Source organism: Erinaceus europaeus, chromosome 3 (genome assembly GCF_950295315.1).
Source record: "Erinaceus europaeus chromosome 3, mEriEur2.1, whole genome shotgun sequence".
In the NCBI taxonomy this organism is placed as follows: domain Eukaryota; kingdom Metazoa; phylum Chordata; class Mammalia; order Eulipotyphla; family Erinaceidae; genus Erinaceus; species Erinaceus europaeus.
The window spans coordinates 36994914-37009693 of record NC_080164.1 but is presented as its reverse complement, the minus strand read 5'-3'; positions in this window follow the sequence as shown (position 1 = coordinate 37009693).

Below are 14780 nucleotides of genomic sequence, written 5' to 3'. Positions count from 1 at the left end.
ATTTTGCTGGAATAAATTGCAATTTTTGTTTTAGCAACATGAGTAAATATACCAGAATCACTTTGAAATTATAAAAGTTGACAATCATTAAAATTTTAAAATGGAAAGGAAAGGAGGAAAAACAGTCCTTCAGCCTTTTTTGTTTATATATGCAGGTTCCCAGCTGTGTTCATTGTGAAGGGGGAGAAAAGGAAAAATGGAAAAGATATTGGGTTTCTGCCAGAGAATTAAATGGAATCTCCATATTCCATTTATTGCCATAGCCGGTTTGACTTCTATTCATAATATATTTCCTTATTGCAAATAAAATGACTTAGCCCTAGTTAGAATGAATAATCACATTAATGATCAGACCCAGGATGTCAAAATTGTCAGCTTCTCTAGCTAGATTCAAATGCTTAGCTTTTAAAAGCAAAATCTCTAAAAAGATGTTTGCTTGCAAGAATGCTTCAGGTTTAGGGATACCAATTCCCACCTCTCTTCTGTTTCAACATTTGATTCATTTCTCTAGAATCCCTATAATGGAAATATCCAGGGACACATTTCTCTACTTCCTACTCCTGCTTTCCAGCTGGATCCTGAATCCAATTATAAATCCATTAAAATGTATATAAATGAGTGAGACTACAACATGCCCCTCTTTTTTTTTTCTTACTTCTAGAATTGGGTTCTTACAGTTCTGTGATTCAGGACTGAATTTTCATACAAACCATTATTTTAGAGTCGAGTTTCTCTGCATTCAGTGGTTTTCTAAATGACAATATGCTACATCTTCCAATATGATTTTAAATAAAATTTCCTGGATTTCAAGCTCATGTGTCTCCAGCCAAATAGGAAACAAGTCAAGCTACTCTCATTAGTAAAATCAGAATAATGTGACTATGAAATTATCCACAAAGATCAAGATATCAATATAAAGAAATTATTTGACAGATTTTTAAATTCACATATACTAATTAACAGAAACTTCTTAAAGACGATTAGAAATGTAGTTGTTTACATGCTGCTTTACCCAAAATGAACTATTCTTCAAATATCTTCTCTCTGACTTGCTTAAAATAAGGTCTTCATACTCAGTTTAAGGGCCTCAAGACAGATATTTTAAGTAACTTAAAGAAGAAAATTCTTTTTTTTATTTAAAGTCAGTTTTCTTTTAATAACTGTTAATATTCAAAATGAGATAAGACTGTACATTTTTGTAGAGAGGCACATGCCTTGGAAGACAGAGACCACATAAGCTTCAAAGATCAGAGCAGCCCACTCAGCTGGAATGGCACGATAAACCTAGGCGACATAATTAGATGCATCAGGTAGAAACATCTAAATAGTCCTCTGATCTGTTCAGTTGATAAAAAAAAAAAAAGCAGGATTGAATTTGGCATGTCAGATTATTGTTGTCTCAGTATAAATAATCAGCTCATGCTGAGTTATCAAAGATCCAATTTTGTTCATAGAAAGTTTTCCAAATTTCTCATTTTTTAATCTTCTCCTAGTGCATTTTGAAGCCATTTTTTGGAAAAAGAAAAGAGAGAAAGGGAGGAGGAAAGAGAACTTTACTTACTTTATCAACTCTTTTGTTTTGTTTTGTTTTTTGACTTTTTAAGTAATTTTTTATTAGTGATTTAATAATGATTGACAAGATTGTACTGTAAGAGGGGTGCAGTTTCAGACAATTCCCACCATCAGAGTTCCATATGACATCCCCTTCATTGGAAGTTTCCCCATTTTTTATCCCTCTGGGAGTATAGACCAAAGATCTTAATGGGGTACAGAAAGTGGAAGGTATGGCTTCTGTAATTGTTTCTCCACTGGACATGGACATTGACAGGTCAATCCATATTCCCAGCCTGATTCTATCTTTCCCTAGTGGAAGCAGGGATCTGGGGAGTTGGGTTTCCAGGACTCATTGGTGGGGTCTTCTGCCCAGGGAAGTCAGGCTGGCATCATGGAAGCATCTGTAACTTTGTGGCTGAAAGGCATTAAGATATAAAGCAGAAGGAGTCCGGCGGTAGCGCAGCAGATTAAGCACACGTGGCACAAAGCTCAAGGACTGGCTTAAGGATCCCGGTTTGAGCCCCCGGCTCCCCACCTTCAGGGGAGTCGCCTCACAGGCAGTGAATCAGGTCTGCAGGTGTCTGTCTTTCCCTCCCCCACTCTGTCTTCCCCTTCTCTCTCCATTTCTCTCTGTCCTATCTAACAACGACATCAGTAACAAAAACAATAAGAACTGCAACAATAAAACAAGGGCAACAAAAGAGAATAAATAAATATTTAAAAAAACAAAATGATAATAATAACAATAAATATATAAAGCAGAACAAATTGTCTAATAATCAGGAACCTAAAGGTAAAAGTGTAGCAGATGAAATTTGAGCTCTTTATGTTGGAAGGAGTTAGACATCTATATTCAGTATATTCCAATGGAACTGTGACTTTACTAATTTTTGCCTGAGCCCAACAGCTAACATGCGTGTGGGCTAAAGGTGTTATCTGGGAAGGTGGTGTCAGACTATTTCATCAAAACTGTCTTCTTTAGGTGTCCTATAGACTTTCCCCAAATGGAGTAGGAGATGTTTGAATGTTTTTACTTATGATTAGTAATTTTTACATTTTGGATGCACAAGAAAGTTTTTTTTCTAAAAACATAAAGTATGCCATTTATAAATATGTTGTGATATCATTAATCACTGTTATTTAAACTATTTATTTGAATAGATGACTTGTTTCACCAATATATTGTCAACCACAGATGATTATAATTTGGTCTTTGCCAATGTTCAACCTTGATTCTTTTTTCATATTATAGATGCAAATTAAATATTCTCTTTATGTGAATATTTCATCTTACAATGTTCTTTCCATTTCCTCATCCTATCTCTGTAATTTAAATAAATATATATGTGTATTTTTTTCAATACAATCTTCTCCATGGATCTCTGTTTTCACTCTCCAAAACTGGGAATAAAATAAAAATAGGATGACCCATGCCATTTGAGGAGTATTATACCTTAGACTGATTATTTCTAGGCATCTTTAAGTGAATAAAATAGTTGAAGGTGAAGCAGTACCATAAGGAAAATTAAGGAGAAAAGAACCCACAAAACAGAAGAAAAGCAAGACAGTGCTTTGAAGTGGATTGCTAAGAGATAAAAAATAATGTTTATCGGATCATAATTACAGTATAAAGAGATGTAGATGAGCATACAGATTGGCTCAAAATGCTCTTAGATAGCCACATCAGTTTTGGTTTTCAAATATGTGATGAAATGGGGTATATGAATAATAAATACCCTTGTGTAAGTAATGGTTGAGCAGAAAATACTTGGATAAGGACTGTGAACAGGTCCTGTAATATGAAAATCCCCAACCTATACTGGAGAAGAACAGGGAGAAAAAGTTGAATTCAACTGTCACTGATCCAGATGTTTGCCCAAACCTTCCTCATACCACTCTGTGCATTTAATTGTATCCTGGTCCCCCCCCCCCATTTTTGTTGCCATTATTATTATTATTGTCATTATTGCTATTGTTGTTGCAGCATAGGGCAGAGAAATTGAGAGAGAAGGAAAAGACAGAGAAGAGAAAAGATAGACACCTACAGACCTGCTCCATTGTTTGTGAAGGACCCCCCTGCGTGTGGGGAGCCATGGCTCAGACTGGGATACTTACTCTGGTCTTTGCGTTTCCCACCATTTGCGTTTTACTTGCTGCACTACTGCGGGACCCCATCCTAGTCTTTCTAAGTAGCTGAACCTAAACTCAAGGAACCTACTAAAAAGGCTTTCTAAATAACTTTTTTTTTCAGTTTTGGTGCCTCTCACAATAGGGAAATGCAATTAAATTAAATCACTTACTAGCCACACAATGTGCCAGAAACTTTTTAAATATGGATCCAAAGGTCATATTATATCAAACTGCTCAAAATAGAAACTTTACAAAATATCGATGTTGACTTCATCTTTTTATCATCTTCACAAGATGATAAAATTTGAGAAGAAATTGAATAGGTTCCATAGTAGAAGAATGAAGCGAGCTGGAGAAGACAGTAAGTATAATGGCTAAGCAAGAAGACATTCATGCCTGAGGCACCAAGGACCCCAGGTTCAATTCCCAGCACCAGCATGAACCAGAGCTGAGCAGTACTCTGGTTAAAAGAAGGAGGAAGAAGAGCAGGAGGACGGAGGTAAAGAAGTATTTTTGCCAACAGGGTTTTTTTTTCCCTCTGAAGATTCCCACCTGCACAATTCCACTGCTTCCAGAGGACTTTTTTTCTTTTTTTTCTCCCCTTTTACAGGGTGACAGACAAAAGAGAGTTTCTTTTAGTATGATGTGTGATGAAGACCAGCTAGACTTGCAGTTGTGCATGTGGCAAAGCAGCACAGTATCCAATCGAGCTAATTCACTGAAGCAATATCCTTATATGATAATTAAAGACAGAAATCTATTTGTTAATTTATAGACATAGGCTAAGTTTTAAAGCAAATACCTTGAGGTTATGAGGACCCGTCTAGGGGTCAGTGGTGGCGCACTTGGTTGAGCACACATTTTATGGCCCCTGTTCCCACCTGCAGGAGGAAAGCTTTGCAAATGGTGAAGCAGTGTTGCAGGTGTCTCTCTCCTTCTCTATCTCTCCCCTTCCATCCCTATTTCTAGCTGTCTCTATCCAATAAATAGATAAAAGGTTCTAGCCCCCGGCTCCCCACCTACAGGTGAGTTGCTTCACAGGCGGTGAGACAGGTCTGCAGGTGTCTGTCTTTCTCTCCCCCTCTCTGTCTTCCCCTCCTCTCTCCATTTCTCTCTGTCCAGTCCAACAATGAACAACATCACCAATGGCAATAATAATAACCACAACAAGGCTACAACAACAAGGGCAACAAAAATGGGGGGAAAATGGCCTCCAGGAGTGGTGGATTCATGGTGCAGGCACCAAGCCCAGCAATAACCCTGGAGGAAAAAAAATAGATAAAAAAAGCTTTTAAAAGAGAGCCCTTCTAGTTGCATTACGTTATATTAAAACCAGTGGTTGTACTTATCCTAACATCAAATGACAGAAAAAGCAAAGTCATATTTGTTCCTGTAAGACATAAAGGCAAAGAAGCAAATAACCCTGTGCTGAAAGAATATACATATATATATATGTGTATATATATATATATATAGATATATATATTAGTGAAGCTTTAACCTCTTACAATTTACTCTCTAGATTTGTAAACTGAAGATAGCACAATCTCAAGGCTTATCACACTGTAATTGTTAAACAAGATAAAGAAAAGGAAAGCCTGCAAAAAAAACGACATTGGTAAAACAGAGTCCAAGTAATAAAGAGTAAAAAGGAAGCATCACTGTTAAATAAACAAAGCATTGCCTCATCAAGCTTTCCTCATTTATTTTAGTAAAATTCTTTGGGAAAAAAATTTCTTACAGAAGAGCAAAAATGACTGGGAATCAAGCATGCTGGACTCTGTAAGTCAGGAGAGAGCTCACCCATAGGGGTACTTTTCTTACTTTGTGTGGGGATCTAGTTTCATGACCAAGCAACACATGGGAATACCATGGATAAAGTAGAGGGGCTCCATAGAGGGTGAAACAGCTTTGTGTTTTCTCTTCTTTCCCTCTCTTTTCTTCCTAAGATGAATAGAAAACAAATGGCTTGGAGTAGGCTATTGTAAAGTATTGCCAGGCTTGGGATTAGTCCTTAGTCTACATTTTAAAAGAAACAGAAATAATAGTTCTAGTAATAAAATATGGTAAAATGTTTTAAGAGTTGCAATGAGATCAATTAAACTCTTAGAAAAGTGCTCTGGTGTAAATGATTTGTTGAATGAATGAATGAATGAATGATCAATGAATGAATCAATGAGGAGCAATTTTATTCTGGGTTAGGGAGGTAGATAGCACCTTTGAGTAAAGAACTTGTATGACTGAAGTCATAACTTTGATCTTTATTACTATCATATGCCAAAGTGACACTTTCTCTCATATATATATATATATATATATATATATATATATATATATATATATATATATGGCTGTCAGAAAAATCATGACTTGTTTTTATATCTGTGCAAAAATGCATAATGTATGTATTTTTTCAGTTAATCATTTTTGAAAATGTCATGGTGCCTTAACTACAATTTAATCTTTTATCATGGAACTCTACAAGTGTCTCCTAATACCAAGAAAGCAAACGTATGCAGTGAAATCTTTCTTCTATCATTGATGTAACTCCCAATACTCAGGGTTTTTTTTTAATTTTCAGTGTTCCCTACTCTTTTTTTCCTTCTTATCAATATCCCTCACTCCAAAACAAGAAAGAATAGATTACTGAGAAAGTTTGGCCTTTTTTTTTTTTTTTTGGAATGTGTTGCACAGAGCATCACCTTAATAACCGGTGATGAAAACTACTATCTACAAAATTTCAGTCTCAGGTGATCCAGGCAGTGGTGCACCTGGTTGAACGCACATGTTACCATGTGTAGAGACTACAAGTTCAAACTCCATTTCCCGCTAGCAGGAGGACACTTCACAAGCAGTGAAACTGGTCTGCAGGTGTTTCTCTCTCTGTGTGTGTGTGTGTGTGTGTGTGTGTGTGTGTGTGTGTGTGTGTGTGTGTGTGTGTATCTTTCCCTCTCTTTTCAATTGCTCTCCATCCTATCAAATGAACAAGAAGGAAAAAAAATGCAGCTGGGAGCTAAACAATGGATTAGTGATGCAGGCATTAAGCCCCAATGATAACCTTGTTAGCAGGAGAAAAAAAAATTATGTGTCACTTACATCTTGATATTGATTGAATACAAACACTCCTTTGTAATTTTGCTCAACATTTCCAGTGTTATTCTTCTTCTTCTAGCGTTTGCCCTTCTTCCATAGCCAGTCAACAGCGTCAGGTTGAAAGCTGTCAGGAGCTGCTTGTTGCTGGCTTTGAAAGTGACTGGGATCCATGTGGATTCAGTCGGCTAGGAAGGATAGTCAGTTTCCCCAATGAATGGGTACTCACGGGATGCACCACGAGAAGGTCGATCCAATGCATCCCGTGTTATTAATGGCCCAGGAACAAAAATAAGAAAGGAAAATAAAACCAAGTCTTTATCATTTAACAGTAAGTTAGACAACAAAGTAGCCAGTTGTTTGAACTTATTTCAGATAATAAACAAGTTTAAGCAAGTAACTCAATCAATGGTTTGCCTGGCCATATTGAAGACTATTATCAGCCTATTGTACCAACTCCATTGTCTCTTTCCTGACAATCTCTGCATTACTATCAAGCTATTTTTAGAAAATCTCATTTGATGTGGAACAGCATGCATCCTGTTACTTTCTCTTCAACAATTTTTTCCCCTCTGGTTTCTTAAATGTATACATCTGTCAAAGCAGGAACATGTTTACATTACCTCTAAAACATTTACCCATGCCCTTATTTCAGCTCAATTAAAACATCTATATAAGCCTTTTCCTGTCTAGAAAAGTAATTAGTTGGTTGACTCAATGGAGCACTTTGTTGCGTTTTCCTCCTAAATTTCTTATTTATACTCTTTTGAGTTAATGTTTAGGTGGGTGTTGTGGTATTTGCAACACAGATACACCCAGAGAAGAGGGACTTAGTATTGCTGGGTGGCCTTAGAACTTGGGGGGCGTGGGAGGGATATGACTTTTGCTCTGCACATGCTTGCAGTCAAGGTAACTAGGTGATGTCTTTATGTGGTTTTGAAAGCCTTACAGACAAACTCTGGGTATCTTTAAACTTGCCAACCCAGGCCACCTACCCATTCCTCAAACATCCACAGGCTGCATGTTTCCTTGGTAACAAACTGTAAGCTCAGCTTCTCATGATCCCCACTGATCAGTTGCTACTGGTACAATTCAAGCTACCATTTGTCCCTGGTTTCATTTTTCTTCTTAGTGGAGAGTTCTACTATTCATAGTCATACTTAGCAGTTGCAATGGTTTTCTTTTCCTGCCTTTCCACAGAGCTAGCAATTATTAGTCGTATCCTGCCCTTAGGGAACAGACCTCTGGTTGCTGCCAGTGAATTAGAGAATCATCCTTCAGCCTCTGGGGAGGGGTCACTCCATTTTACAAAACCAACACCGCACACTCTTCAGAAAGGTCCTACATGGCAGTAAAGTGGAGGAGAAATTGCCCCCAGAGCCCTCATGACTTCTTCCTCCTATGTGATATTAGTCAGACTATAATGTCACTACTAAGCTACAGCCCATTTTCAACAGCAAACACTAAGCTAGTCTTGATGTGAAGCAGCTCCTGAGATTTAGTTCCCCACCTATAAATATCTGGATTCCCAGATATGTGGGTTGGAACAGAAGGACCAGTGTGAACCAGGGATGGCTGCCTAGCAATGAAGCCACAGGCTGCCCTGCCCACAAAGCTTCTTTCCAGGAGGATAGAAGCGTGGGATGCATTTAACAGCTGCCCCAGCAATGAAGTTTCTGCTACAGATGAGGCTGTGAGCTGATTACTATTCAATTCCCAAGAGAGGTGACTATTACCTAACCAAGCTGAGCTAGGTCCAACTACTACTCGTAAGGGAAAGTTCAGGGGTGATCACTAAGAGAATGGGGTCACTGGGTTCCCCTGCATCTGAGGCCCAGCAAAGGGCTCTCACATGTTTTGTTTTTGTGTGTGTGTGTTTTTTTCATTTGAGTCTTTCTTGAAAGCAGCTTTGCCATAATCCACTGAACTGCACAACTTGAAAAACTGCAGGGTTTCTTATGGCTTCAGACTAGGAAGATAAAAAGATTGCAACATTTATAAATTTGAAACAGAGTGATTTTCTTCTTTCCTGATTATTCATAAGAATGATTTTGAATTTTGCAGACTCTGAGACACATTTGTAAAGAGTCACATCTTTCCTTTTGTGCTAAGCTTGAATAAGGTACCAGGTGATAAGAGATGTTTTGTTTAAATAAATAATTAAGAATCATAACTTATGTAACCAAATAATGCTGCTATCCCAATAAAACTAGCCGCCATTTTTAAGGATTTATTTATTTATTTATTCATTTATTTATTTATTTATATTAGGGGAGAGAGGCCAGAGTAATACTATATGCTTAGGGCATGGAAGATGGTCAGGTTTAAAAGTCAGTAGTTCTACCACTGTGTCATCGCTTGAACTGCTAATAAAAATAGATAGTAAATAAATGAGTAAGTAGTGTCCGGGAGAAGGCTCATTGGATAAAAGACACTAATTACATGTGTGAGTCCCTGTCTTGGACTCCCAGCAGCACTGCCTATGCCAGAGCAGCTCAGTGACATATCCTCTCACAGGAAATTTTTATTTAATGTGATTTAATTTACTAACAAGTAAAAGGAAAGAAATGTGTTCAGGAAAACATACCAGTAGTGATGCTTAAGACATACATGCCTGAGTTCCCAGGGGGAGGCATCACGGCTTCCTCTTAAGCCATAAAACCTCGTTATGTGGCCATAGTACTCAAAACTGGACCACACATATGACAAGGCAGGCATCCTATAAGCTGAACTATCACCCCACACTTGGAACAAAATATCTTTTTTTTGTTTTTGTTTTCCTCCAGGGTTATTGCTGGGGCTTGGTGACTGCACTACAAATCCACTATTACTGGAGGCCATTTTTTTCCCATTTTGTTGCCCTGTTGTTGTCAACATTGTCACTGATGTTGTTGTTGGATAGGACAGAGAGAAATTAACAAAGGAGGAGAGACAGAGGGGAGAGAAAGAGTTCACAGCCTGTGAAGCAACAGCCCTTCAGGTGGGGAGCCAGGGGCTTGAGGAACAAATTTTCTAACTACAATTTATCAATTGCTATCTAATTGAACTGATATTTTAAAATCTTCAGTCAGTGTTGGCTGCAATTCTCCATTCATACATATTTTCCCATAGCTACACCTCCAAATATACAAAGATGATTCTTCATGAATGTTTACTTTAGCATTGTTTCTAATTCTAAAATAAACAAAAAAGGTTAATGCACATGAATGTCTAAACTATGGACAAAAATTAAATAATCAACTATAGATTAAAGAGTAAATCTATATATGATGAATAGCCTATAACTTCAATAACCTATAAATTAAGCATTATTAATAACATAGCAGTATATTTTATATACACGGATCATTGTGAGATATATTTGCCAAATCCTTGCTATCTACCTAATAAATAAACTATATCATTTCAGTGGTTCAAAGCATAGAAGTCTTCTCTCTCTCTCTTTCACAGGGCCCTCCAGAGAAGCAAGTATTCTTGGCAGGCAGTTTTCTTCTTACTGACTGAGAACTAGGTTTTTCCCACTTTCCCAGAAACTTTTCCCTTTTCCCTCAGTTATCCTAAAGAGTATTAGAGCCCTGGCATGCAGCCATTATAGGGGAACACCTAGTAAAATACATGTATATATGCTAGGCCTTAGGGGTGCACCTATTGTTTCCTTTCATATTAAGTGGGTTTCATCACATGCCCATGCCTACAAAGGCAGCTGGGATTTGTAACCTCACCCTGAGTTCAGATTTGATGAGCAGTGAGCATTCTCTGGCACGAGACCACACCTTCCATGCTCAGCCAGATTCATGAGAAAAGGAAAAAAAGAAAGCAGAAGAAAAGGACAGTATACTCCTCACCCCCAACCCCCCTTGTAAATATTGCCCTACTTCTGTCTTCCAAGCTTCCTTGCACAGGGGAATCAACTGTTTCTTTGGGTTTCAGAAGGTTTCCGGAAGCACACTGCCAGAGGTATTAGATTGCATAAGCCTAGGATTTTCGTATGAGCTCAGGGGAGCAGGTGGAAAAAACCTGAACAGGGATTTGACTTTAAATCAAGGCAGGTATGAGGGAGCCAAATCAAATTTAATTTTAAAACAATTTTGAATATAAATAAACTAGCTTTTGAGTCTCATTTTATAAAATATGCTATTTGGATATTATTGTGCAATAGAAAACAGAGGGTAAAAACCTGGAAATATTAACCAAGAAGAAGACAGATAGCAGTAAGTTTGTAGGCACTACACTGAAGAGCTAACAAAATGGGAGTAGGAGGAGAGAAAAAGGAATGGATTTATTTCCACTAAATATGTGTTCTTTTGTATTCTCCAAGAAACAAATACTCCATATAAAATCTACCATCTTTGGTTTAAGTATCTGCTGAGGTGTGTGTGTGTGTGTGTGTGTGTGTGTGTGTGTGTGTGTGTGTGTGTGTGTTTTAACATATATTAGACTTTTATTTTCTTCCAGTTACATAGAGAGATTTGGCTACATGTTAAGTAGTTTTGTGGTAGTTCTTTGCTGTACAAAGTACTATTATTTCCAAAGAAGTATCAATAGTTTTCAGTCAGGGAGCTGTTGAGATAGGAAGTACCCCTCCATCCAGATGTAGGTAATAGGTAGGCTGGTATTTATTTACATGGAGATTCCAAGAGAAACTTAATGAAATAGGAACAGATCAGACAAGCATATAGTCAGATTAGATAGTCATGCTAAATTTATTGCACTATAAATGCTTAAAGAGTGATTATTTTTGAAACTGGGAGCATTAAGGTTATAGGGATATGTACTCATTATTTGTGAAATGAGATACACTTTGTGAATTTGGTAAACAATGGATACAGGTGCTGCTTGTGTACTTTCCTTTTCTTCTTTTACTCAAAAAAATATTTTTATAATAATGATGCATCTATAGTTTCTAAAATTGTAGAGCTGAGGAAATATGATGTTAAATATATTCACAGAAAAATACCGGGAAATAATGCACACAGAAATATCAATCCTGGTTATCTGGAGGTTATGAGGTTATGAGTGATTTTATGTTTCTTTACAGTTTAAATTTTAATTAATTAATTAACTTTTATATATTTATTATGGGATAGAGACATTGAGAGGGGTGGGGTAGATAGAGAGGGAAAAGGGCAGAGAAACACCTGCATCCCTTCTTTACTGCTTGTGAAACTTTCCCCCTGCAGGTGGGGACCAGGAGTTTGCACACTGTAATGCATGTGCTTATTACCAAGTGCATGACCACCTGGCCCTAGAATTTCAATTTTATAAAATTTCAATAGAGCAAAAAATGGTAATACATGTTATCATTAAAAGTCTGGGGAGTATTGAAAATAAGTGATCTGACCAGAAATGAAACAAGATTGCAGATTACAAATAGCTGATAGTTGCTAAATTCAATCCACGTCATGACCATGCTCTGACTAGACATTTCCCTAGAGTAATAGCAGAGTCTTACTAATTGTGCCACCAAGGAGCACACCTCTAATGCCCTGCCCAAATTATACTCCATCTCATCCTACTAATGTCACAGTTGCTGAGGGGGACATGGTGCTAAAAGCCATTAAAAAAAATGTTAGGGAGTAGGGCGGTAGCGCAGCGGGTTAAGCGCACATGGCACAAAGCGTAAGGACCAGCATGTGGATCCCAGTTTGAGCCCCCAGCTCTCCACCTGCAGGGGAGTGGCTTCACAAACGGTGAAGCAGGTCTGCAAGTGTCTATCTTTCTCTCCTTCTTTCTGTCTTCCCCTCCTCGCTCCATTTCTCTCTGTCCTTTCCAACAACAATAATAATAACTACAACAATAAAACAACAAGGACAACAAAAGAGAATACTAAAAAAATGTTTTTAAACGTTAGCCTATGAAACTATTTTTTTGCTGCAGAAAGATGGAAAATTGAGTAGCCCACTCTGAACTGAACCCTTAGTTCTACTACAAAGTTTGTCACAACTAACCCTCCAGAGTTGCACTAGTTCCTACAGATATAATTGACCCCCATGGACTTTCCAGGAGTTTTGAAAATTAAAGAAGTAAAGCAATATCTGATAGCTAAGCAGTTGCATGATTTTTCTAGTCAATTCTCCCAGTAGTCCTATGCATGTAAAATTTGCATGCCCACTTTATAGATTAATATATTTTCTAATATTTTGCTAAGATTATTCAATTGGTGAACAAAGAAAGCAGCATTCAACCCAAGTCCCTGACCCCAGTGCTAAGATCTTTCCCAGAATATGATTCCTGGGAACAGTCTCATAGAGGACTTGGGGTGGGGGTGTCCCTGTAGTGTATACTTACTCTGGGTTTCAATCAAATTAGGTTCAATGTTGATCCCTAGTAAAGATAGAGATTTATTTTCTTTCTCCCCTTCTCAGCATTTCCCAAGTCCCAAGTGAATTCCCACTGAAGTTCATAAGATCTCCATCTGGAGAGCAAGCAATATGACACACAATACCCACACACAGGACTCAAAAAAGAACTTCAAAGAGAGTTGGTCTGTAGGCATTGCCAACTCTTCAACTGAAAAGTCTAGAGAAACAATGGATAGGTTTGCTTCAAAATCAAAGCATGAGGAGGCCAAGAGAAAGGAAGAAATAGGAGTTTATACTTAAAAAACATAGGTAAGAGAAAAACTTGGGTGTCTTGCAGAATAGTCTATGGCAGCATAACTTAAGTACTCCTAGTCCTTGGAGTTTACCTATATGGATAAAATATGTGAGTGGAGTGAAGTAAAGGCACTTTCTCTTTAAAGATATAGCGAGCACAGAAAACCTGCTAATACACAAAGTGAAACATGGACTGGACTGGATATTGCACCAAAGCAAAGGACACTTGGGAAGGAAGAAAACTCTGGGGATCTGGTACATAATAAACTTGTATGCATGTGTCAATAACTGCACTGTAAAGCATTCACCTCAATAAATAAATAAATAAATAAATGTAACCCGCTAATAGATTTGCATTTCAAGCAAGCCAAAACTTTTCATATGCATAAGAATTATTTAATTTTCATGGTAATCAATTATCTTTAAGCAAATACCATCCTTTCTAGCAGTATTCCCTATGCAATAAAATATTTAAAGCATTACAGAAGCCCCTTTAAAATGTCTCTTCACCGATCAGAATCCATTTCATCTGTGACATAAAACATAATATGACCATTTTTAAAAAGTCTAAGTAAAATATGGCTGGGCAGGAGAAAAGAAAGGGGGGTTGAGAATTATGTATGAATAATTTAGTGAGATTAAAAAGAAAACACATGTCTATTATTTTTAAAAAATGGAGAGGGAGACCCTTCTATCATCCTGAAAAATAAGATTGTTGTCTCATCTTTGGGAGCTGGAGATCACAGCACAATTCCTTCTTTAGAACAGTTTAGGAAAAGGTAGTAAACACATTTTATATATCACATTCTATTGACTTTTAGCAGCTGCCTAATCACTGTCAAAAAGGATTACAGGTGGAGAGTTCCCAGTGCTGATGTCAAGGTCTGAGAAGTAGAGGTGGGGCACATGGCTCCTGTTCATTATTTTAAATCTAGAAAGGAAATTCTGAGGGAAATCTAGAAACTCATATAACACCAGGCATAGGGAAGTAATTCCATGATGTGTGTCATGTGAAGAATTAAGATACAGAACAATTCATTTTCCCCATGAAATATTTGAAGTACATTTGAAGAGAAAAACTGCCTATGTGTTAACTGCTCAAAAGAACAGAGAAATATTTGTTGGGATGACACAGAAAATCATAATAGAAACTCAATTAAATATTCTTTTATTTTTATTTACACAGTTTCTAGAGTAACTTCTATATGACACATATTAGTCTATGCTAAATTAACTGTGATGAATATATTGTAAACCTGCTGACTGATATGCCTTTAGTCTAGGGCTTTGAGAAAAAAACATATAAAGGGGAAAATGGAGAGATGAATGCATGTATAGTCAAGGTAGATGTAAGAATCAGTGAGAAAAATGAGAAAGGTGTGAACAGGAACTGCTAGGTTGTGAAAGAAC